General features: G+C 46.9%; 1 long non-coding RNA gene across 1 annotated transcript; it reads left to right on the forward strand.

Annotated features, from left to right (window-relative positions):
* Positions 1 to 11,386: 11,386 nt before the first annotated feature.
* On the forward strand, positions 11,387 to 21,673 carry LOC139257851 (uncharacterized). The gene is made up of 3 exons (XR_011592329.1): positions 11,387 to 11,493; positions 14,145 to 14,229; positions 21,412 to 21,673. It is a non-coding gene; the product is annotated as an uncharacterized lncRNA (long non-coding RNA).
* Positions 21,674 to 23,804: the final 2,131 nt, after the last annotated feature.

Here is a 23,804-nt window from a genome sequence, read left to right on the forward strand (position 1 = left end):
TTGGGCTATCCAAAGCTCACTCTATTCATCATCAGCATAGGCAGTCGCTCGAAATCGAGGAGGTCTTGATCCAACTCTAAAAGTGAGTTCTCAGGTGACTGAACAGTCCAATTCGGGAATTACAGTCTCTGTCCCAGTTGGGATGGACGGTGGTTGAAGGAAAGGCTGAGTCGGACTGGTTTGCTGCACGCTCCTTCCGTTGCCTGTGCTATATTTCTGCATGCTCTCGGCGATGAGACTCGGGGTGCTCAATGCCCTCCTTGATGCACTTCCTCCACTTCGGGTAGTCTTCGGCCAGGAACTCCCAGGTGCCGATGGGGATGTTGCACTTTATCAGACTGCTTTGAGGGTGTCCTTGAAACGCTTCCTCTGCCCACCTTAGGAACGCATGCTATGTAGGAGGTCCGACTAGAGCATTTGCTTTGTGATTCTTCTGTCAGGCTTGTGAACAATGCGGCCCGCCCAGCGGAACTGGTCGAGTGTGGTCAGTGCTTCAATACTGGGGATATTGGCCTGGTCAAGGACGCTACCGTTGGTGCATCTGTCCTCCCAGGGGATTTGCAGGATCTTGTGAAGACATCGTTAATGGTATTTCTCCAGCAATTTGAGTTGAAAGCTTTGAGCAAGCACATGGTCTTCAGGACTGTGTAATACACCCTCTCTGTATGGCTCAGAGATGTGGACGCTATACAGAAGACATCGCACCCTTTTGGGCCAGCACTGATACACCCTATTGGGACACCCCGGCCTCACCCTCTCAGGCCAGCCCAGGCTCACCCCATTGAGCCAGCACAGGCTCACCCTATTGGGCTAACCCGGCCTCACCCTATCGAGCCAATCCAGGCTCGCACTATCGGGCCAGCACAGATTCACACTATCGGGCCAGCACAATCTCACAATATTGGGCCAGCACAGGCTCATCCCATTGGGCTATCACAGTCTCACCCTCCCGGGCCAGCACAGGTTCACACTATAGGCCAGCATAGGCTCACCCTGTTGGGCTAACCCGGCCTCAACCTATCGAGCCAAACCAGGCTCGCACTATCGGGCCAGCACAGGCTCACACTTTTGGGCCAGCACAGTCTAACTCTATTGGGCCAGCACAGTCTCACACTATCGGACCAGCACAGTCTCACACTATCGGGCCAGCACAGTCTCACTCTATCGGGCCAGTACAGTCTCACCCTATTGGCCCAGCCCAGGCTCACCCTATCGGGCCGGCACAGTCTCACCCGATCGGCCCAGCACAGTTTTACACTATCGGGCCAGCACAGGCTCACACTATCGGGCAGCACAGGCTCATCCTATTGGGCCAACCCAAGCTCAGCCTATCGGGCAACACAGTCTCACCCTATTGGGCCAGCACAAAAGACCCAGTGGCCAGCAGAGAAAATCAGCATCTCATTGATTTTATTCTCACTTTGCACACAGCTGGTGCAGGTCTGAACCCAACCATGTAAGGTGGAAATGATCAACATCCTCGGCATTTGAATGTTGAAGCAGGAATGTTTGTCTGTTGTCTCTGTGGGAAAATATTTCAAACATCTGGGAAAGCACCACGGCACACAAACATCTGCGTGAGATTGATCCAGTGCACGAGAAAAAGCTTCAACCAGTTAAACAGTCTAGAAAACTTCGCACCATTCACAGCAGAGAGAAGCTACACGTGTCGTGTGTGTGGACGAATCTTCAACTGATCGTCCAACCTGGAGAGACACAAGGACACCCAGACCATGGAGAAACCGTGGGAATGTGGAGACTGTGGGGAGGGATTCACCTCCCCGTGTGATCTACAAATTCATTGTCACAGTCACACCGGGAAGAGTCCGTTCACCTGCTCCGTGTGTGGGTAGGGTTTCACTCCATCATCTGCTGAAACACCAGCGATTTCACACTGGGGAAGTGTGGGAAGAGATTCATTCAGTTATCTGAATTGCGAGTTCACAAATAACTGCAGGGGTTTGGTTCTACTGTTATTACTGCTGTTAATCACAGTATGACTGAATCATGTTTGTTCTCTCAGTTGGGATTTGTTTCTGCTGATGTTAATCATTCTGAAAACTGGGCTGGAGTTTAATATTTTGATATTTAAAATTACACAATGTGTCAATATTTGATATCTCTGTGATATGAGGCGACTGTTGATGTCGTGTTACCGACTGCTCCATTTGAGGCCTTTTCTCCTTTCTAACTCTCGATTGTTTCCATTCTCATGCCTTTGGTTACTCTCAGGGACACGTCCCAGTTCCACACAGCTTCCAGAGTGCCTCTCTTTGCCTTGGTGCCAAGTTAGGAATAGCTAACACGCCCGGGGTCACTGAACACAAAATCCAGTCTGTTAATCACTTTCAGTTACAGGACTTAGCATGTGCCTACAGCAGTTGTTGATATTAGCGACTGCATCTCTTTCCAAACTCAGCTGGTAAACGGCCTCTCCCTAATGTGTTTTCACCCGATGCGCAACTCCATCTATTCCCACTGTCCCCATATTTACAGTGTTGAGTCAGCTGGGCATACGAGTCTCACAGGCTAGACGATTGGTTGAAGGTGCATCCACACACAGAACATATGGCCTGTTTCTCCCCGCTGTGATTGGTGTTTTTCCAAAGGCTGATGATAAGGTGATCCTGATGAATCCGATGATTCCCTCAAATCTTGACGTGATGGTTGATTTGAGATTCCAAGCTGCAGATCCTCCCCTTCTCATACCCTGCGAATGGAGTTTACAAAAGTTGTTACTTTAAGTACAGGATAGAAATTTCCACTGTGATAGGCATCAGAGCCGAGTTCAATCCTTCCCTCAAGTGACATCCACACATGTCCCTGTTGATGTCACTGGATCGGTATCAAAAGCAAGGGCACTGGATAATTTTTACATATATTTAGCCCAGTGGTAGTGAGGACAATTAGAACCCCTGAACTGCTGCTTTGACTGAGAACAACTTACAGCCCAGATCAAGGACCCAACTTGGGACCTTCCCAGTCATTATTGCAGAGTCTTCTAAAATTTGTGGGGTTGGGGGAGGGTTAGAAAGAATATTTTCAAACAAACTTAAATCCACCTTTAAACAAAACCTTCGTCGCAATGCACAATTCTAAAAGCCTTTCAAATATAAAAGCAAATCAAAGGGATCATCAAAAACAACTGAAACATTTTCAAAAGGCTCAAGTCACTGAAAATAAATAGCTTTACAATCACTGCACAGTACAGAAGGGAGCGACTGTTAATGGGAACTCGGCTTGTCAAGTCCTCCGACACTGCGAGATAAACTGGACTGTTCTTTTAAGTATAATGAGGTAGATTATATGGAGTCCCTGTCCCTTTAAATATCTGCTCCATTCCTCCAGGCAGCAGGAGGAGCAATAGCGTGCGGTATCTTTATATCCTGACGCAGCAAGACCTAATAAAACATATTGGATCAGCTTAAGCACAACAAATGAAAAGTGTGCACACAAAGTCTTTGCTATATATATATGTGTAAGTGTGTGTGTGTGTAAACTAAACACATCACTCTTATTGTTTGCTCGTGAATTTCACAGAGATAAGCTATTATCTTCGCCAGTTATTTTTCAGCATTTATTTCCTATTATTAATGATGTAATTGCAGAGTGTTTAATCCCTTTACCATTTAATGATGACCCATTGTCCTGTGTGCCCTTGTTTAGAAAGTGATGTCACAATGACGATTCCGTTACCAAGGTGACCGTCTGTCCGCAGTATTCAGTGGTAAGGGGATTAAATCTCACCGAGGGTAATGAGCAGCCACCCACCAGTCTCTGCACTTTATTGTCCAGTGATCACCTTACCATTATATAGAAGCTCCTAGATTTACTTCCAGTGTGGATGCTTGTGTAAGTGATGTGGAAAATGAAATTGTCGGGGGAAAAGAGGAGTTGGGGGAGGGGTTTGGAGAGAAGGGTGAAAGAGGAGTTGGGCTGAGGGTTTGACAGAAATGTGGTGATAGAGGAGTTGGGGTGAGGGGTTTGGAGAGTAGGGGCGAAAGATTAGTTGGAGAGGAGTAGTTGGAGAGTAGAGGTGAAGGAGGGGTATGAGTGAGGGGTATTTACTACCCATTAATTGCCTTTGTTGAACTATGAAGGGTTTATTTTTCCTTTAAATTATTTTGTATTGTGTGTTCCACTGAAGTTAGACATGGGGCTGCAGTTCCTTGCAGGCACTGGGCTGTTTCTGGTGAATTAATGTGGGTAGTGTTAATTGGGAATAGATTTTAGTGGGATCATTCTGTGCTGAATGCGTTGCTGGTCTGCGGGGTTGTCCACAGTCCCAATGATGAGGTGCTGTTGACAACAAATCCAGGATTCCCTTACATTGTGACAGCAAATCCAGGGACCAGTTACATTGTGACACCAAATCCAGGGACCACTTACATTGTGACACCAAATCTGATATGTCCTTACTATACCGTATAAATGCACACGAGGCCCATACTTGAGAGAAGGTCACTCTGTGACCAGTTACCTTTATTACCAATACCTCAAGTGATGAAGGTGGGTGGAGCTTCCCCTTTTATACTTGACAGTCCAGGTTAGGAGTCTCTCCCACAAGTTCACCCCATTGTGGTCAATGTTCTCAAGGTGTACAACTTCGGTCAGCTTATACATGTGTTACAATGATAGTTGAATACATGACATCACCTCCCCGCAAAGTCTTATTGAGATCACAGGTTAAGTATCTCTGGTGGTTTACACTCCCTCGTAGAGCGCCTGAGTTGGGGTTCCGGTTGTTGGGCGCTGGCCTGAGTGTCTGCTGTTTGCGCTACCTCAGGCCTGTCTGGACTGCCCACAGTGCCTGGGCTCTCCTCCACTTGGTTCCGGTGTTCAGTCACCTGTGGTGGAGTAAACTCTACATCGTGTTCTTCCTCTGCTTCTTCTTTGGGGTTGCTGAACCTCCTTCTAGTTTGATCCACGTGTTTGCGGCAGATTTGTCCATTGGTAAGCTTAATTACCAAAACCCCAATTCCCCTCTTTGGCAATCACAGTGCCTGCAAGCCATTTGGGCGCTGCAGCGTAATAAAGGACACAAAGAGTGTATTGACATCAATAATTGCGCCCTCGCATTCCTGTCATGGTAGTCACATTGTGACTGACGCCAGCTCTCAACAATTTCTTTCATAGCAGATTGTATAGGGATAACCTGGTTTTGAGAGACCTTTTCATTCGCAGTTCTGCGGGTGGAACCCCTGTGAGCGAGTGTCGTTGTGACCTATTGGCCTACAGGAGGCGTGATAAAGCACTTTGAGGGGGAACCCACTTGGATTCAGAGCATCCCCTGTTTGATTATCCTCACTGCTCGTTCCGCCTGGCCATTTGAGGCTGGCTTGAACGGTGCCATTCTGACATGGTTGATTCCATTGCCTGCCATGAAGTTTTGGAAATCAATGCTTGTGAAGCACGGGCCATTGTAGCTGACCATGACATCCGGTAGACCATGGGCAGCGAACATTGGCTGTAGAATTTCTGCCGTGGCAGAGGATGAGATTGAATTTAAAATGGCACACTCAATCCATTTGGAGTAGGCGTCTACTACAACTAAAACCAGTTTTCCCATGAAAGGACCTGCATAGTCCACATGGATGCGTGACCATGGCTCGGCGGGCCAGGACCAGGGGCTAAGGGCGGCTTCCCTAGGTGCGTTGACCAGCTGAGCACATGTGTTGCACCTGCGAACACAAAGTTCCAGGTCTGCATCTATTCCTGTCCACCAAATGTGTGACCTGACAATTGCCTTCATCATGATAATGCCCGGGTGCTCATTGCGAAGTTCTCTGATAAAAACCTCTCTGCCCCTCTGGGACATGACTACTCGGTTTCCCCATAGTAGGCAAGCGGCCTGAATCTAGAGTTCATCCTTGTGCCTATGAAACGGTTTAAATTTCTCAGTGCATGTCCTGTACGTGGCTGCTCAGTCCCCATTCAGGACACATTTCTTAACTAAAAAGACAGTAGCGGGTCTTTATTTGTCCAGACTTTAATCTGACGGGCTGTCACAGGTGAACCTTCGCTTTCGAAAGCTTCAACAGCTATGACCATCTCAGCATCATGCTCAGTTGCCCCCTCAGTGGTGGCAAGTGGGAGCCTGCTGAGTGCGTCGGCACAGTGTTCAGTGCACTGTCTATGCTGAATTGTGTAGTCATAGGCAGCTAACGTAAGTGCCCACCTCTGTATGCGGGCCGACGCATTCGCATTTATGGCCTTGTTGTCGGCCAAAAGGGATGTTAGGGATTTATGATCTGTCTCCAGCTCAAATTTCCTGCCAAACTAGGGCCTTCCAAGAGCAATTCTTTTACGTCAGCCTGAGCCAGAAGCAGTGTGGGAGGTGTCTGCTCTTTACAACGGAGGTGTTCACAGAACTCTGCCACCTCTTTTAACCAAACCTGCAGCCTCACTCCATGAGAAGGACAGCGCTGCTACTAGCTGTGAAGGTGACCGTGATTCTGAATTTCCTCAGTCTGGGATACTTCCAGGCAGTCTTCTCTCTATCCAGAGAGAAGCAGGTAGAGCATGGGCCATGTAATGTTAACAGTTTGTTGGAGCATAACAAGTTGCGTGCTCTATCAAAAGCAACTTTCCTGGCTGTTCCCTCAGACCCAATCGCGACCTTTGCGTGGGAGCACGTGTAGCGGCTCTAACAGCACGCTCAATTTGGGAAGAAAATTCCCAAAATATTTCAGGAGCCCCAGAAATGAATGCAGCTCCGTCGTGTTACGGGGTATGGGTCCTCTCCGTATCGCTTCCGTTTTGGACACATTAGGTCTGATCCCATCTGTTGCTACTCTCCTCCCCAGGAATTCTACCTCTGGAGTTAAGAAGACGCACTTTGCCTTTTTCAGTCACAGCCCTACCCGGTCCAGTCTGTGTATCACCTCATCCAGGTCGTAGAGGTGTTCTTCAGCATCGTGACCCGTGATGAGGATGTCGTCCTGAAATACCACTGTCCTTGGAATCGACTTGAGGAGGCTTTCCATATGTTGCTGAAATATCACGGCGGCTGAACGATACCCGAACGGACAACTGTTATACTCAAACAACCCCTCGTGTGTCGTGATGGTGGTCAGCCTTTTCGACTCACTCTCCAGCTCCCGGGTCATGGGAGATGAGGTCAGGTCCGATTTTGAAAAAGGTTTGCCAGTGGATAGTGTCGCAAAGAGGTCCTCCGCTCTCGGTAGCGGGTACTGGTCTTGGAGTGACACCCGATTGATTGTGGCCTTGTAAGCGCGAAATATCCTGATCGACTCCTCCGCCTTGAGCACCGGCACAATCGGGCTCGCCCAGCCACTGAATTCAACTGGCAAGATGATGCCTTCCCTCAGCAGGCGGTCCAATTTGCATTCTATTTTTTCCCACATCATGTACGGCACCGCTCTGGCCTTGTGGGGTACTGGCCTGGCGTCCGGGTTTATGTGAATCACTCCCTTAGCCCCTATGAAAGTGCCGATGCCGGGTTGAAATAATGAGTCGAATTTGTCCAGGACCTGTGAGCATGATACTCGCTCCATAGAAGAAATGCAATGACATCGCCCCATTTCCAGTTCATGACAGCAAGCCAACTCCTCCCCACTAGTGTGGGACCATCCCCCAGGACAATCCAGAGTGGCAGCCTCTTCTCCTAATGATCTCCGTAGCTGTGCATCAATCGGCAATAATTTTGGCCTCCTGGCCTTGGACACCCACAATCTTTCAAACTGGTTGATACTCATCAAGGACTGGCTGGCCGCCGTGTCGAGCTCAATTAACACTGGGATGCAATTGAGGAGCACTTTCATCATTATCGGTGGCGTCTTGGTAAATGAACTGTATATGTGCTCCACATGAACTCGCTGAACTTCAGCTTCCAGTGATTTTCCCCAGTATTTATTTGGCCTCGTAGAGCTTACATCGGGCCCGTCCTCCTCGTACATTAACCTGGCTTCAGGCCTCCTGCACATACGCGCCAAATGACCGCTGACGTTGCAGTTTCTGCAGGTATATTGCTGATACCTGCGGGCTCTGGCTTGGTGTTTGGCTCCACACCTCCAGCATGAGCTGGAGGACCCGTTGTTTGAAACAAAAGGTCCATTACCAGTCGATCGTCTCTGACTGTCTCTGTAACTCTCCTTAAGTGTACCATTAACAGGTGTTGATGGCCCCATTACTCGCCGCATTGTCCATTGCAATCGTATGAATCACCGTTCAGCTAGCCATTGTCTCTGTTGAATTCCCTTTTTGGGTTCGACTGCACGCTGGGGCATGTCCGATTGCCCTTGTCTGCCTGGAGAACTGTGTGCCGCGTTAACAATGTTGACTCCCTGGTCGTTTGCCGCATTTGAGCCAAGATTTTTGTCATACATCATTCAGGTCTCTTCCTCCCCTGAGATAAATGTCTGGGCTATCAGAGCCTCCGCTTCCAAGGTCAAGTCTTTGGTCTCAATCGGGTTCCTGAAAACCCCAGCACGCCCGATGCCCTCAATAAAAAAGTCTCGCATCCTCTCCGCTCTGCCTGTATCTGTGAACTTACATACACTCGCCTGTCGCCGGAGATCTGCCATGAAGTCAGGAATGCTTTTCCCTTCTCACCGCCAGTGCATGTAAAATTGGTGTCTCGCTATGTGCATGCTGCTTTCAGTTTTAAGGTGTTCCCCGATCAACTTACTGAGCTCTTCGAACGTCTTGTCCCCAGCTTCTCTGGTGCTGGAAGGGCCTTCATCAGGGAGTACGTTCTGGATCCACAAACCGTCAGGAGATGAGCTCTGTGTTCGTCGGCCGAATCTTGTCCCAACCATTCCATAGTGACAAAATTTTGCTGTCGTCTCTCAAAGTCGTTCCAATCATCGCCAACACAGTACATCTCGTCTGTGCTACCCGTGGCTATGTTCACGTGGTTTAAATCCCAGTTTCTCGTCGCCAATGATATATCCTTACTATACAGTATAAATGGATACGAGGCCCATACTTGAGAGAAGGTCACTCTGTGACCAGTTACCTTTATTACCAAGACCTCAAGCGATGAAGGTGGGTGGAGTTTCCCCTTTTATACCTGAAAGTCCAGGTTAGGAGTGTCTGCCACAAGTTCACCCCTTTGTGGTCAATGTTCTCAAGGTGTACAACTTAGGTCAGCTTATAAATGGATTGCAATGATAGTTGAATACATGACAACATCCAGGGACCACTTACATTAAAACACTAAATCGAGGAACCACTTGCATTGTGACTCCAAATCAGGGGACCACTTGTACTGGGGCATCAAATCCAGGGCACACTGAGACTGAGACATCAAATCCGTGGACCCCTTATACTGAGGCACCAAATCCAGGGACCAGTTACAATGAATCAACAAATCCAGGGACCATTACAATGAGACTACAAAATTACAGAATGACACAGAAATGAGCCATTCGGATTAACCATTCCATGCCGGTGATTATGCTCTGCTTGTTAATGAGAGTGCTTCAGTATGGAGAATGGTCATGCCGGTGAAAGCAGCTCTAGTGGGAGAGGTGGATAATGAATGAAGAGACGATGAAGGAATAAGACGGTGACTGGTGGGGCCTGGTGACAGATTATCGTCAGAAGTCCTTTTCAGGCAGGTTGATGATTAGATGTAACCAGTGCAACAATTGTATCAATCTGTTATTGTTCCAAAATTCACAAATCGAATGTCACTAATTTATTTTTCCATGAGAAATGTAGAGATTACGATGTGCTGTTGACAGAAAGAAGCGAGGAAACCAGGCTTGCGCAGGAAAGAAGGTTCCTTGAATGAATACATTGTGAGGCTGTTTTGTGACTCGGCTCTGTGAGGTTAAAAACATGAAATGGAAAAGAGCATGTCCAGTAACACTTACATTGCCAATAGTGCTTTCTAAGTTAATCATTATATCCTAAGCCGAATATCCTATTGACTATCTGAATCACTAATCCCAATCCTAACAAATAACCACAAACCACAACCACTAAGCCTACATCTAAACCAGCCATTAACCAAGGCTAAGAACATAAGAAATAGGGGCAGCAGGAGCCATCTGGCCCCTTCAGCCCACCCCGCCATTCAATAAGATCTTGGCTGATCTGATCTTGGCCTAAATTCCATTCCCCTGCCCTCTCCCCATAAACCTTGTTCCACTATCTTTCAAAAATCACTCCATCTGCAACTAAAATATTTTCAGTGACCCAGACGCCACTGTTCTTTGGGGTAGATAATTTCAAAGATTCACGACCCTCTGAGAGAAGAAATTCCTCTTCATTTCCATTTTAATTGGGGCCCCCCTTATGCTCAGACTTTGCCACCTAGTTCTCGATTCCCCCACAAGAAGAAACAGAGATCAGTGGGGAAGCTAAAGACCTGATAAAGGAAGTATTTAGACAATTATTTTGATGCAAGAAATATTGCAAGGTATGTTAGTAACAAGTAATTGGAATCAACTAACCCATCAAAATTAGCAAAGGCAATTACAAAGGTCAGAATATTTCAAAGTTGATCACATGCAGTTTGTGTGAAGATCTATTAACCGCATTCAAAAATCGTTAAATACAGAAAATAACAGATTTACCGTCTTACGCAAGATAGTTCTTTCAAGGGTTGGTTGAAAGGAACGTCAAATGAGTGTAAAGTGAGACACGCCGGTTCAGTCTGAGACATCCACAAGCCGTACAATCAAATTAAACAACTTTGGGATTTGATGTGGGAAAAGATGAATTACGTGAGAAGTGAAATAATCGAGAGTAAGAAAAGGCCCAAAATGGAAGGGAAGGGAACATTAATGAGTCTTTTTTTATGGAGAAATGAAATATTGGACACACGGTGTTTGAAACAAGCTGATTTATTCAATATTGAGACAGAACATTAATGTCCAGCTCAGGTACAGGGTTATTCAGAGCAGCAGAAACAAAGTCGAAGTGTCAGAATGAACATGGTTCAGTGCCCAATGGGGGCCCAGTAAATACTGTCCCAGTCTCTCACGTGGTCTTTGGTATTTACCCAGCATTCCCCGCGACGGAGGATGTGCCGACCCCAGAGACCCAGTGCGCAGGCGCGAGACCTGGCTGTATTTGGAGCATGCGCGGTGAGTGCAATGGCGGCGTGGACATGGTGATTATCTGTTCCGCAAAACAGCTCATTCTCAGTGGGGTGGAGGTGAGTAATGGACCAGCGGGGAGCCGGGGAGGCTTCATAAACAACTGGTGCCCGCCGGATGCCCGGAATAATACCCGGAATATCGGCGGCTGCAGCCTCGAGGCTTTCTCCCGGTCACAGGCCGCATAACGGCGGCCATCTTTGTACAGGAAGGCATGATCAGTCCTCCGCCATCTTGGTTCAGTGTGCAGCAAAGCGCATGTGCGGCCATCTTGGTAAAGTAAGAGCTGAGTTATTTTATTCTCACACCTCGGATTTCTCTCATTGTTCTGAACTCCAAAGTGTATCGTCCCAACCTGCTCAACCTGTCCTCATCAGAGAACCCCCTCCTCGCCGGAATCAACCTCTGAACAGCCTCCAGTGTAAGTATATCCTTCCTTAAACACACAGTATTCCAGGTGTGGTCCCACCAATACCCTGTACACTTGGAGCAGCACTTCTCTGCTTAAACACACAGTATTCCAGGTGTGGTCTCACCAATACCCTGTACACTTGGAGCAGGACTTCTCTGCTTAAACACACAGTATTCCAGGTGTGGTCCCACCAATAACCTGTACACTTGGAGCAGGACTTCTCTGCTTAAACACACAGTGTTCCAGGTGTGGTCCCACCAATACCCTGTACACTTGGAGCAGGACTTCTCTGCTTAAACACACAGTATTCCAGGTGTGGTCCCACCAATACCCTGTACACTTGGAGCAGGACTTCTCTGCTTTTTATTCTATCCCCCTGACAATAAAGGCCAACATTACATTTACCTTCCTGACTACTTCCTGAACCTGCAGACTAACTTTTTGTGTTTTATGCACAAACACCCTCCGGTCTCTCTGTCCTGTAGCACTTTGCAATTTTTCTCCATTTAAATTATAATTTGCTTTTCTGTTATTTCTGCCACCGTGGATAACCTCACATTTTACCATATTATACTCCATCTGACAAATTTTTGCCCACTCATTTCGCCTGTCTATATCCCTTTGCAGATTTTTTGTGTCCTCAATTTGCTTTCCCACCCATCTTTATATCATCAGCAAACTTGGCTACTTTACACTCGGTCCCTTCTTCCAAGTCATTAATATAGATTGTAAATAGTTGAGGACGCAGCACCGATACCAGCGGCACCCCACTGGTTACCATTTGCCAACCGGAAAAAGACCCATTTATCCCGACTCTCTGTTTTCTGTTAGTTAACCAATCCTCTATCTATGCTAATATACTGCCCCCAACCCAGTGAGCTTTTATCTTGTGCAGTAACCTCTTATGTGGCCCTTTATCAAATGCCTCCTGGAAATCCAAATACACCACATCCACTGGTTCCCCCTTACCCAGCAAATTTGTCAAAAATGATTTCCCTTTCATGAAGCCATACTGACTCTGCTGGATTGAATCGTGCTTTTCCAAATGTCCCGCTATTGCTTCCTTAATAATGGACTCCAGCATTTTCCCAATGATAGATGTTAGGCCAACTGGTCTATAGTTTCCTGCTTTTTGTCTGCCTCCTTTTTTAGAGAGAGCCGTTACATTTGCAGTTTTCCAATCTGTTGGAACTGCCCCAGAATCCAGGGAATTTTGGGAGATTACAACTCATGTGTCCACTATCTCTGCAGCCACTTCTCTTAAGACCCTACGATGTAAACCATCAGGGCACGGTGACTTGTCTGCCTTTAGTCCCATTATTTTACCGAGTTCTACTTCATTATGAATAGTTATTGAATTAAGTTTTTCCTTCACTATAGCCCCTTGATTATCCACTTCGGTATTACTCTCAGTGACCGAGTGTTTTACTCTTATTAAACTGATCTCTGACTGTTTCTGTCAGATATTAACTCCTGCATGGTCCCAGCAAACACTCCCAGTCCCTCGTCCCTCCGATGTTGCTGCAGGATTTTCTTATGAACGCGGGCTCATGGAGAGAAACATCCTGTACAGAATGATCCCAAATTGATCATCTCCAAGGGACAAGGCTTGCAGCTTTAATCATTCTCTGTCCTTTCCCCCCAGGCCCAGTTCCTTTGCTCCGATTCTGATAAAAGTAAATTGGGAAAAGTGCACTTTAATTTTTACAGATTGAATTATTGCAGAGAGCTGCACATGCGCGGTTCAGCCCCACCCCCTGTGTCGATTCCCAGTGAGCAGAAGAGCGCATGTGCCCTCCCCTCCCCCAGCACTGCCCTGATCGCCATTCACTCAGTGAGTGGAAGAAGATGGTTTAAAACAGCCAGGAATGGAGACACCGCGGTTCGGGGTAAGGCAGCGAGCAGCAGCCTCCTTACAGCAGCACAGCGCATTGGGAGCGTGTCCGCAGATGGGCTCAGAGATCGGCATTGAGTCCGGGGGGAGTTCAGGGGGAGTCGGGGGCTGTGTGTAAGAGGCAAAGTGGACCAAAAATCAGGGTCAGTGTGTGGTGTGAGTGGGGGAAGGGAGAGGCCATTCTCGGGCTCTGTGTGGATAGCGTGTGTCCAGGGTAAGGGAGACAGAATGGGCAGAATCTGCTGTTTACAATCTGCTGCTTTCTCTCTCCAAACCAGGAGTGAACGTTCCTGGTTTAGTTCCCTCGGGGGCTGTGTTAGAGGCAGAGTGGAGCAGGAACTCGTTCTGGAACATGATGTGAGTGGGGGAAGGGAGAGACCATTCTCGGGCTGTGTGTGGACAGTGTCAGGTAACAGAGAAAGTGAACCACCTCGCTCTTTTAAATCATTGCTGCTTTCTTTCCTCAAATCAGCAGTGAATGTTCCTGATTCAGTTCCAATCTCACCGTGTCTGTTGTTCTTGGGCAGTGAGCAGTGGAAACACAGCCTGACAGTGAGGGTGTGGGCAATTTCACAAAGTGCATCTATTGCAGGCACCAGGAGAGGAGTGTGGGAGAAGATATTTTAAAGACCGGTTATATTGTTTTGGTGAGCTGAGTTCTCCAGAACCATGTTGCTGATGATCAAGAGATACATTGTCACTCCCTCATATTCTCCCCTGCATCCATATCTTAGAACTAATAATGTTCTCGTATTATTATTCTCAGAGCAAAATTCTTCAGCCAGAACAAATGTGAGCTTTCCTCCACCCGGAACATAAGGAACAGTGCAGGCAGCTCCTTCTCACACACAGTAAGTAGATTATCACTCACAGAGCGCAGAGACACAGAACTGGCCTCAATCCTATTGTCACAGGCAGCAGAAGCTGTCAGTCCCACAGTGATCCGAAGTGGCAGAGTTACATTGTGAATCTGACAGCCACATGGAGCAGTATAATCACATGCTGTTTCACCATTGAAACAGATCACACTGACAGGTACATTAAACACCCACACTCACTTGCCAGAAACTGGCAGGTCGAGAATAAAAGACAATCATCTATCAGAAAAAATGTCCAATAGAATGTAGAAACCACACTCGCATATCAGAAGTTGATGGGTACAGAGCAAAAGCCATATTTATGTTTCAGAATCGGACAGATTCAGTATTTAAACCCCTGAACATACCAGAAGATGACAGGTGCAGAATAAAACCCACATTCCCTTATCATAGACTGACAGATACAGTATACAACACACACCCACATATATGAAAGTGACAGTAACAGAATAAAATCCCCACTTGCATACCAGAGAGTGACAGGTAAAGTGTAAATCCCATGAGCACATGTCGGAAAACTGAAAGGCAGTAAGTAAAATTTTTACTTGCATCGCAGAAACTGATAGGGGCAGAGTAAAACCCACACACACACATCAGAAAAATGACAGGCAGAAGGCAAAATCTTCACTCACATATCAGAGAAATACAGGTTAAAAGTAAAATTGATTCTCATGTTCACATACCAGAGACAAGCAGATACAGAGTAAATTCCATACACACATAGCAGCAACTAACAGGTACAGTTTTAAACGTACAATCAAGAAGCAGGAACAAATAGTTACAGTCTAACATAGCAGAAACTGAGAGGCACAGATTAAACCTGAACACACAACAAAACCTGACAGTTACAGAAAAATACACACATTTGCATATGAGAGACTGAGAAATACAGTATAAAACCCACACTCACACATCAGAGGCTGACTTATTACAATCCTATTCCCATAACATAAATTGACATACAGTGACATGCCCAGACTCACGAACCAGTAATTGACAGGTACAGGGTAAAGACCTCTCTTTCATTCCAGAAACTGACAGGTACAAAGGAAAGCCCACTCACAATTAAGCAGAAACTGGCAGTTATAGAGTAAGGCCCATAATCACATGTCAGAACTTGATGGGTACAAAATAAAACCCAGACTCCCATAGCAGAAATGGAGTGATACAGAGAAAGGCCCACACTCACACAGCAGAGACAGATAGATACAGAGTGAAACTCAGACTCATTTACCAGAGACCGACAGATTCAGCATAAACACTCACCTCCATAACACAAAGTGACAGTTAGAAAGTAAAACGAATACTCTATCAGGAATTGGGGGTACACAGTAAAACAATACTAACATACTGGAGAATGACGGGTATGGAGAAGAGCTCACATTCACATAACAGAGATGGACAGATACAGCACAAAATACATACTCACTCACCAAGAATGGAAAGATACATTGAAACATTGAAAATAGGTGCAGGAGCAGGCCATTCGGCCCTTCGAACCTGCACCACCATTCTATATGATCATGGCTCATCATGCAACTTCAGTACCTCATTCCCGCTTCCTCTCCATACCCCCTGATCCCCTTAGCCGTAAGGGCCACATCTAACTCCCTCTTGAATAAATCCAACAAACTGGACTCCACAACTTTCTGTGGTGGAGAATTTCGCAGGTTTACCACTCTCTGCGTGAAAAAGTTTCTCCTCATTTCAGTCCGATAAGGCTTACCCCTTATCCATAGACTGTGACCCCTGATTCTGGACTTCCCCAACATCAGGAACATTCTTCCTGCCTCTAAACTGTCCAGTCCCGTCATAATTTTATATGTTGGTATGAGATCCCCTCTCATTCTTCTAAATTCCAGTGAGTATAAGCCTAGCCGATCCAGTCTTTCTTCATATGTCAGTCCTGCCATCCCAGGAATTAGTCTGTTGAACCTTCGCTGCAGTCCCTCAATAGCAAGCACGTCCTTCCTCAGATTAAGAGACCAAAACTGCACACAATACTGAAGGCGTGGTCTCACCAAGGCCCTGTACAATTGCAGTAATACTTCCCTGCTCCTATACTCAAATCCCGTCGCTATGAAGGCCAGCATGCTAGTTGCTTTCTTTGCTGCCTGCTGTTCCTGCATGCCTACCTTCAGTGACTGATGCACCATGATACCCAGGTCTCTTTCCACCTCCCGTTTTACTAATCTGTCACCATTCAGATAATCTGCCTTCCTGTTTTTGCCCCCAAAGTGAATAACCTCACATTTATCCACATTATACTGCATCTGCCATGCAATTGCCCATTCACCTAACCTGTCCAAGTCACCCTGCAGCCTCTTAGCATCCTACTCACAGCTCACACTGCCACCCAGCTTAGTGTCATCTGCAAATTTGTCGATATTACGTTAAATTCCCTCATCTAAATAATTAATGGATGTTGTAAATTGCTGAGATCCCAGCACTGAACCTTACGGCACCCCACTAGTCCATGCCTGCCATTCTGAAAAGGACCCGTTTATTCCCACTCTTTGCTTCCTGTCTGCCAACCAGTTCTCCCTCCACATCAATACATTACCCCTGATCCTGTGTACCTTAATTTTGCACACTAATCTCTTGTGTGGGACGTTGTCAAAAGCCTTTTTTAATTCCAAATACACCATATCCACTGGTTCTCCCTTATCCACTCTACTAGTTACATCCTCAAAAAAACTCAAGAAGATTTGTCAAGCATGATTTCCCTTTCATAAATCCATGCTTACTTGGACTGATCCTGTCACTGCTTTCCAAATGCTATGCTATTACATCTTTAATAATTGATTCCAGCATTATCCCCACCACCAATGTCAGGCTAACCGGTCTATAATTCCCTGTTTTCTCTCTTCCTCCTTTTTTAAAAAGTGTGGTTACATTAGCTACCCTCCAATCCATAGGTACTAATCCAGAATCTATAGAATGTTGGAAAATGACAACCAATGCATCTACTATTTCTAGGGCCACTTCTTTAACTACTCTGGGATGCAGACTATCAGGCCCTGGGGATTTATCGGCCTTCAGTCCCATCAGTTTCCCTCCAACCATTTCCTGACTAATAAGGATTTCCCTCAGTTCCTCTTTCACGCGAGACCCTCGGTCTCCTAGTTTTTTCGGGAGGTTATTCGTGTCTTCCTTAGTGAAGACAGAACCAAAGTATTTGTCAAATTGGTCTACCATTTCCTTGTTCCCGATTATGAATTCATCTGATTCTGACTGCAAGGGGCCGACATTAGACTTCACTAATCTTTTTCTCTTCACATATCTATAGAAGCTTTTGCAGTCAGTTTTTTATGTTCCCTGCAAGCTTACTCTCATACTCTATTTTCCCCCTCCTTATTCCTCCTCTGCTGAATTTTAAATTTCTCCCAGTCCTCAGGTTTGCTGCTTTTTCAGGCCAATTTATATGCCACTGTCCCTAATTTCCCTTGTTAGCCACAGTTGAGCCACCTTTCATGTTTTATTTTTACGCCAGACAGGGATGTATAATAGTTGTAATTCATCCATGTGATTGTTAAATGTCTGCCATTGCCTATCCACCATCAACCCTTTAAGTATCATTCGCCTGTTTATCCCAGCCAAATCACGTCTCATACCACCAAAGTATCCTTTAAGTTCAGGACCCTAGTCTCTGAGTTAACTGTGTCGCTCTCCATCTTAATGAAGAATTCTACCATATTATGGTCACTCTTCCCTATGGGACCACGCACGACGAATTGCTAATTAATCCTCTCTCGTTACACAAGACCCAGTCTAGGATGGCCTGCTCTCTAGTTGGTTCCTCGACATATTGGTCTAGAAAACCATCCCTTATACACTCCAGGAAATCCTCCTCTACAATATTGCTACCGGTTTGGTTAGCCCAATCAATATGTCGGTAAAAGTCACCCATGTTAACTGCTGTACCCTTATTGCGCGCGTCTCTAATTTCCTGTTTGATGCCATCCCCAACCTCCCTACTACTGTTAGTTGTGTTTGTTTACAGACCACCAAACGTTTTCTGCCCTTTGTTGTTTCGCAACTTTACCCATACAGATTCCACATTATCCCAGCCAATGTCCTTCCTTACTATTGCATTAACCTCCTCTTTAACCATTAACTCTACCCCACCTCCTTTTCTTTCTTCAATATTGAATACCCCTGCATATTATGTTCCCAGCCTTGGTTACCCTGGAGCCATGTCTCTGTAATCCCAATTACATCATATCCATTAACAGCTATATGTGCAGTTAATTTGTCCACCTTGTTACCGATGCTCCTCGCTTTGAGACTCGGAGCCTTCAGGCTTCTTTTTTTAACACTCTTTATCCTTTTAGAATTATGTTGTGATGTGGCCCTTTTTGATACAGAATGAAACCCACAGGCAATTACCAGAAATTGACAGGTACAGGATAAAATCCACGCTCTCATATCAGACTACATAAGAAAATAAGAACATAAAAAATAGGAGCAAGAGCAGGCCATACGTCCCCTCGAGCCTGCTCCGTCATTTAATACGATCATGGCTGATCCGATCATGGACTCAGGACCACTTCCCTGCCCGTTCCCCATAACCCCTTATTCCCTTATCGGTTAAGACACTGTCTATCTCGATCTTCAATATATTCAATGTCCTGGCATCCACAGGTCTCTGAGGCAGCAAATTCCACAGATTTACAACCCTCAGAGAAAAAATTCCTCCTCATCACAGTTTTAAATGCGGGGGCCCTTATTCTAAGATTATGTCCCCTATTTCTTGTCTCCCCAATCAGTGAAAACATCCTCTCTGCTACCACCTTGTCAAGCTCCCTCATTATCTTATACGTTTCGATAAATCACCTCTCATTCGTTCTTCTTAATTCAATGAGTAGAGGCCCAACATCCTCAACCTTTTCTTTTTAAGTCAACCCCTCATCTCCGGAATCAACCCAGTGGACCTTCTCTCAACTTGCTGCAAAGCAAGTGTATCCTTTCATAAATATGGAAACCAAAACTGCACGCAGTACTCCAGGTGTGGCCTCACCAATACCCTGTATAACTGTAGCAAGACCTCCCTGCTTTTATACTCCAGCCCCTTTGCAATAAAGGCCAAGATTGCATTGGCCTTCCTGATCACTAGCTGTACCTGCATATTAACCTTTTGTGTTTCATGCACAAGTACCCCCAGGTCCCGCGGTACTGCAGCACTTTGCAATCATTCTCCATTTAAATAATAACTTGCTCTTTGATTTTTTTTTCTGCCATAGTGCATGACCTCACACTTTCCAACATTATACTCCATCTGCCAAATTTTTGCCCACTCACTTAGCCTGTCTGTGTCCTTTTACAGATTATTTGTGTCCTCCTCACACACTGCATTTCCTCCCATCTGTGTATTGCCAGCAAAGTTGGCTACGATACGGTCGGTCCCTTCTTCCAAGTCGCTAATATAGATTGTAAATAGTTGGGGTCCCAGCACTGATCCCTGCGGCACCCCACTAGTTACTGATTGCTAACCCAAGAATGAACCATTTACCCCAACTCTCTGTTTTCTGTTAGTTAGCCAATCCTCTATCCATGCTAATATATTACCCCCAGCCCCGTGAACTTTTATCGTGTGCAGTAACCTTTGATGTGGCACCTTGTCAAATGCCTTCTGGGAGTCCAAATACACCACACCCACTTTATCCACCCTGTTAGTTACATGCTCAAAGAATTCCAGCAAATTTGTCAAACTTAACTTCCCCTTCATAAATCCATGCTGACTGCCTGACCGAATTATGCTTTTCCAAATGTCGTGCTACTGCTTCTTTAAGAATGAACTCTTCAACATTTTCCCAACCACAGATGTTAGGCTAACTGGTCTATAGTTTCCTGCTTTTTGTCTGCCTACTTTTTAACCGAGTGTGGCTCTCAGTCCCCGGGCAACACCGTGTGCGGCTCTCAGTCCCCGGGCAACACCGAGTGCGGCTCTCAGTCCCTGGGCAACACCGAGTGTGGCTCTCAGTCACTGGGCAACACCGAGTGTGGCTCTCAGTCCCCGGACAACACCGAGTGTGGCTCTCAGTCACTGGGCAACACCGAGTGTGGCTCCCGGGCCCCGGGCAATACCAAGTGTGGCTCTCGGTCCCCGAGCAACACCGAGTGTGGCTCTCAGGACCCGGGCAACACCGAGTGCGGCTCTCGGTCCCCGGGCAACACCGAGTGCGGCTCTCAGGACCCGGGCAACACCGAGTGCGGCTCTCAGTCCCCGGGCAACACCGAGTGCGGCTCTCAGTCCCCGGGCAACACCGAGTGTGGCTCTCAGTCCCCGGGCAACACAGAGTGTGGCTCTCAGACCCCGGGCAACACCGAGTGTGGCTCTCAGTCCCCGGGCAGCACGGAGTGTGACTCTCAGTCCCCGGGCAACACGGAGTGTGGCTCTCAGTCCCCGGGCAAAACCGAGTGTGGCTCTCAGTCCCCGGGCAACACCAAGTGTGGCTCTCGGTCCCCAGGCAACACCGAGTGTGGCTCTCAGTCCCCAGGCAACACCGAGTGTGGCTCTCAGTCCCCGGGCAACACCGAGTGCGGCTCTCAGGCCCTGGGCAACACCGAGTGCGACTCTCAGTCCCCGGGCAACACAGGGTGCGGCTCTCAGTCCCCGGGCAACACCGAGTGTGGCTCTCAGTCCCCGGGCAACACCGAGTGTGGCTCTCGGGCCCCGAGTCAGAGCCACCGGGCCCGGCACCGGCAACCCCCGGGGGCAGCACCTCCCCCACACCAGGCAAACAACAACTTACATTTCTCCAGCAGGCCCAGCAATTCCCAGCCGCTCTGTATCAGGGTGGGCGCTGGATGTGGAAGTCATTCACTGGCCTCCTGTGTGGGTCTGTTTGTTACATCAGTTTGAGCTGGATGGAGAGGGGGAGAAGCTGCTGGGTTTCACCCCCAGTAATTCTGGGCCCAGTGGGAACAACAAGTTACCATGTGGGCCTGTCGAGGGAGGTGGGTTCCCTTCCCTGAAGGACAGTACTGACCCAGATGTGTTTTTACGACAATCCGGCAGCTTTCATGTCACTTTTTTCTAGTGCTGGCCCCACAAATGACCAGATTCATTAAGCTCAATTTCACAACCTGCCTTTGTGTTTTTGTGGGTCCTCTCTCACACTCACTTTATCCTGTTTGAAATTCACTTTACAGGCTGTTAAAAGGGGAGGATTTGTAGACTGGAAGCTCAAACCAAACATCACCTCAAGATCTGACAGTCACTCGGTACATCGGGACTGGAATATCATCAGCTTTTGACCATGGAAGCAGAAGGCACTGTTCACAGTGGGGAGAAATGGTACACGTGCTCTGTGTGTGGACAAGGCTTCAGTCGATCGTCCAAACTGGAGAAACACAAGTGCAGTCACACTGGGGAGAAACCGTGTAAATGTGGGGATTGTGGGAAATGTTTCAACTACCCGTCCCAGCTGGAAACACATCGGCGAATTCACACTGGGGAGAGGCCGTTCACCTGCTCCGACTGTGGGAAGGGATTCATTCAGTCATCCGACCTGCTGATACACCAGCGAGTTCACACTGGGGAGAGGCCGTTCACCTGCTCCGACTGTGGGAAGAGATTCGCTACATCATCCCACCTGCTGAGACACCAGCGCGTTCACACTGGAGAGAGGCCGTTCACCTGCTCTGAGTGTGGAAGGGATCCTCTCTGTCAGGCAACCTGCTGAGACACCAGCGAGTTCACAAGTGACTGCAGGGGTTGGATTCTGTTGTTATTGCTGCTGGTAATCACATCCTGGACTGAATTGTATTCATTCTGAGAGTTGGGATTTATAAATCCTGTAACGCTGATGTTAATAACTCCTGTAACTGGATTGGAGTTTAATATTTGGGATATAGACACACAAATTAGTGTTGCTTTCAACACATTGCTGTGGATTTTTTTCTTTCCCACCTGAGTGTTTAGCATCACCTGACTGGAGCTGAGAAAGGACAATCTCTGGGGAGGATTTTACAGGGGGAACAGAACTTTAGCCTGGACACAGTCCTTCAGGGCCACAACAAGATCATCTCATTCTTCTGAACTCCAATGTGTGTCGGCCCAACCTAATCAATCTATCGTCATAAGTCAACCCCCTCATCTCCGGAATCAACTCTGGAATCTGCAGCAGACATGAGCAAGGACCTGAGGCTTATTAAATGGCACATATTTCATTACAGACAAGGTTAGTCTGGGAGAAATGCTCAGTTACAACATGAGAACATAAGAAATAGGAGCCGGAGTTGGCCATTTGAGCCCTCGGGCCTGCTCCGCCATTCAATAAGATCATGGCTGATCTGATCATGGACTCAGTTCCACTTCCCTGCCCGCTGCCCATAATCCTTTACTCCCTTAATCGCTCAACCATCTGTCTATATTTCCGCCTGAAATATATTCAAAGACCCAGCCTCCACAGCTCTCCTGGGCAGAGTATTCCACAGATTTACAACCCTCAGAGAAGAAATTTCTCGTCTCAATTTTAATTGGGTGGCCCCTTATTCTAAGACTATGTCTCCTTGTTTTAGTTTCCCCTATGAGTGGAAATATCCTCTTTGCATCCACCTTGTCAAGCCCCCTCATTATCTTATGATTCGATAAAATCACCTCTCATTCTTCTGAACTCCAATGTGTTTAGGCCCAATCGACTCAACCTATTTTCATAAGTCAATCCCCTCATCTCCAGAATCAACCTCGTGAACCTTCACTGAACAGCCTCCAATGCAAATATATCCTTTCGTAAATACGGTGACCAAAATACGGAGTCCATTACAGGCAAAATGCCAATCAAACCAGCAGCACACTGGCACCTTAACAGTGTTTCATTGGCCTACAGGCTTTTCTTAAATAGATTTGCTGAGTGGATATAAACTTAAACCAGGTTTACAGGCGTGATGCTCTATTCACATATTGGAGGTAGACACATAGAAACATAGAAAATAGGTGCAGGAGTAGGCCATTCGGCCCTTCTAGCCTGCACCGCCATTCAATGAGTTCATGGCTGAACATGCAACTTCAGTACCCCATTCCTGCTTTCTCACCATACCCCTTGATTCCCCTAGTAGTAAGGACTTAATCTAACTCCTTTTTGAATATATTTAGTGAATTGGCCTCAACAACTTTCTGTGGTAGAGAATTCCACAGGTTCACCACTCTCTGGGAGAAGAAATTCCTCCTTATCTCGGTCCTAAATGGCTTCCCCCTTATCCTTAGACTGTGTCCTCTGGTTCTGGACTTACCCAACATTGGGAACATTCTTCCTGCATCTAACCTGTCTAACCCCGTCAGAATTTTAAACGCTTCTATGAGGTCCCCCCTCATTCTTCTGAACTCCAGTGAATACAAGCCCAGTTGATCCAGTCTTTCTTGATAGGTCAGTCCCGCCATCCCGGGAATCAGTCTGGTGAACCTTCGCTGCACTCCCTCAATAGCAAGAATGTCCTTCCTCAGGTTAGGAGACCAAAACTGTACACAATACTCCAGGTGTGGCCTCACCAAGGCCCTGTACAATTGTAGCAACACCTCCCTGCCCCTGTACTCAAATCCCCTC

Source organism: Pristiophorus japonicus, unplaced genomic scaffold (assembly GCF_044704955.1).
Source record: "Pristiophorus japonicus isolate sPriJap1 unplaced genomic scaffold, sPriJap1.hap1 HAP1_SCAFFOLD_92, whole genome shotgun sequence".
In the NCBI taxonomy this organism is placed as follows: Eukaryota; Metazoa; Chordata; class Chondrichthyes; family Pristiophoridae; genus Pristiophorus; species Pristiophorus japonicus.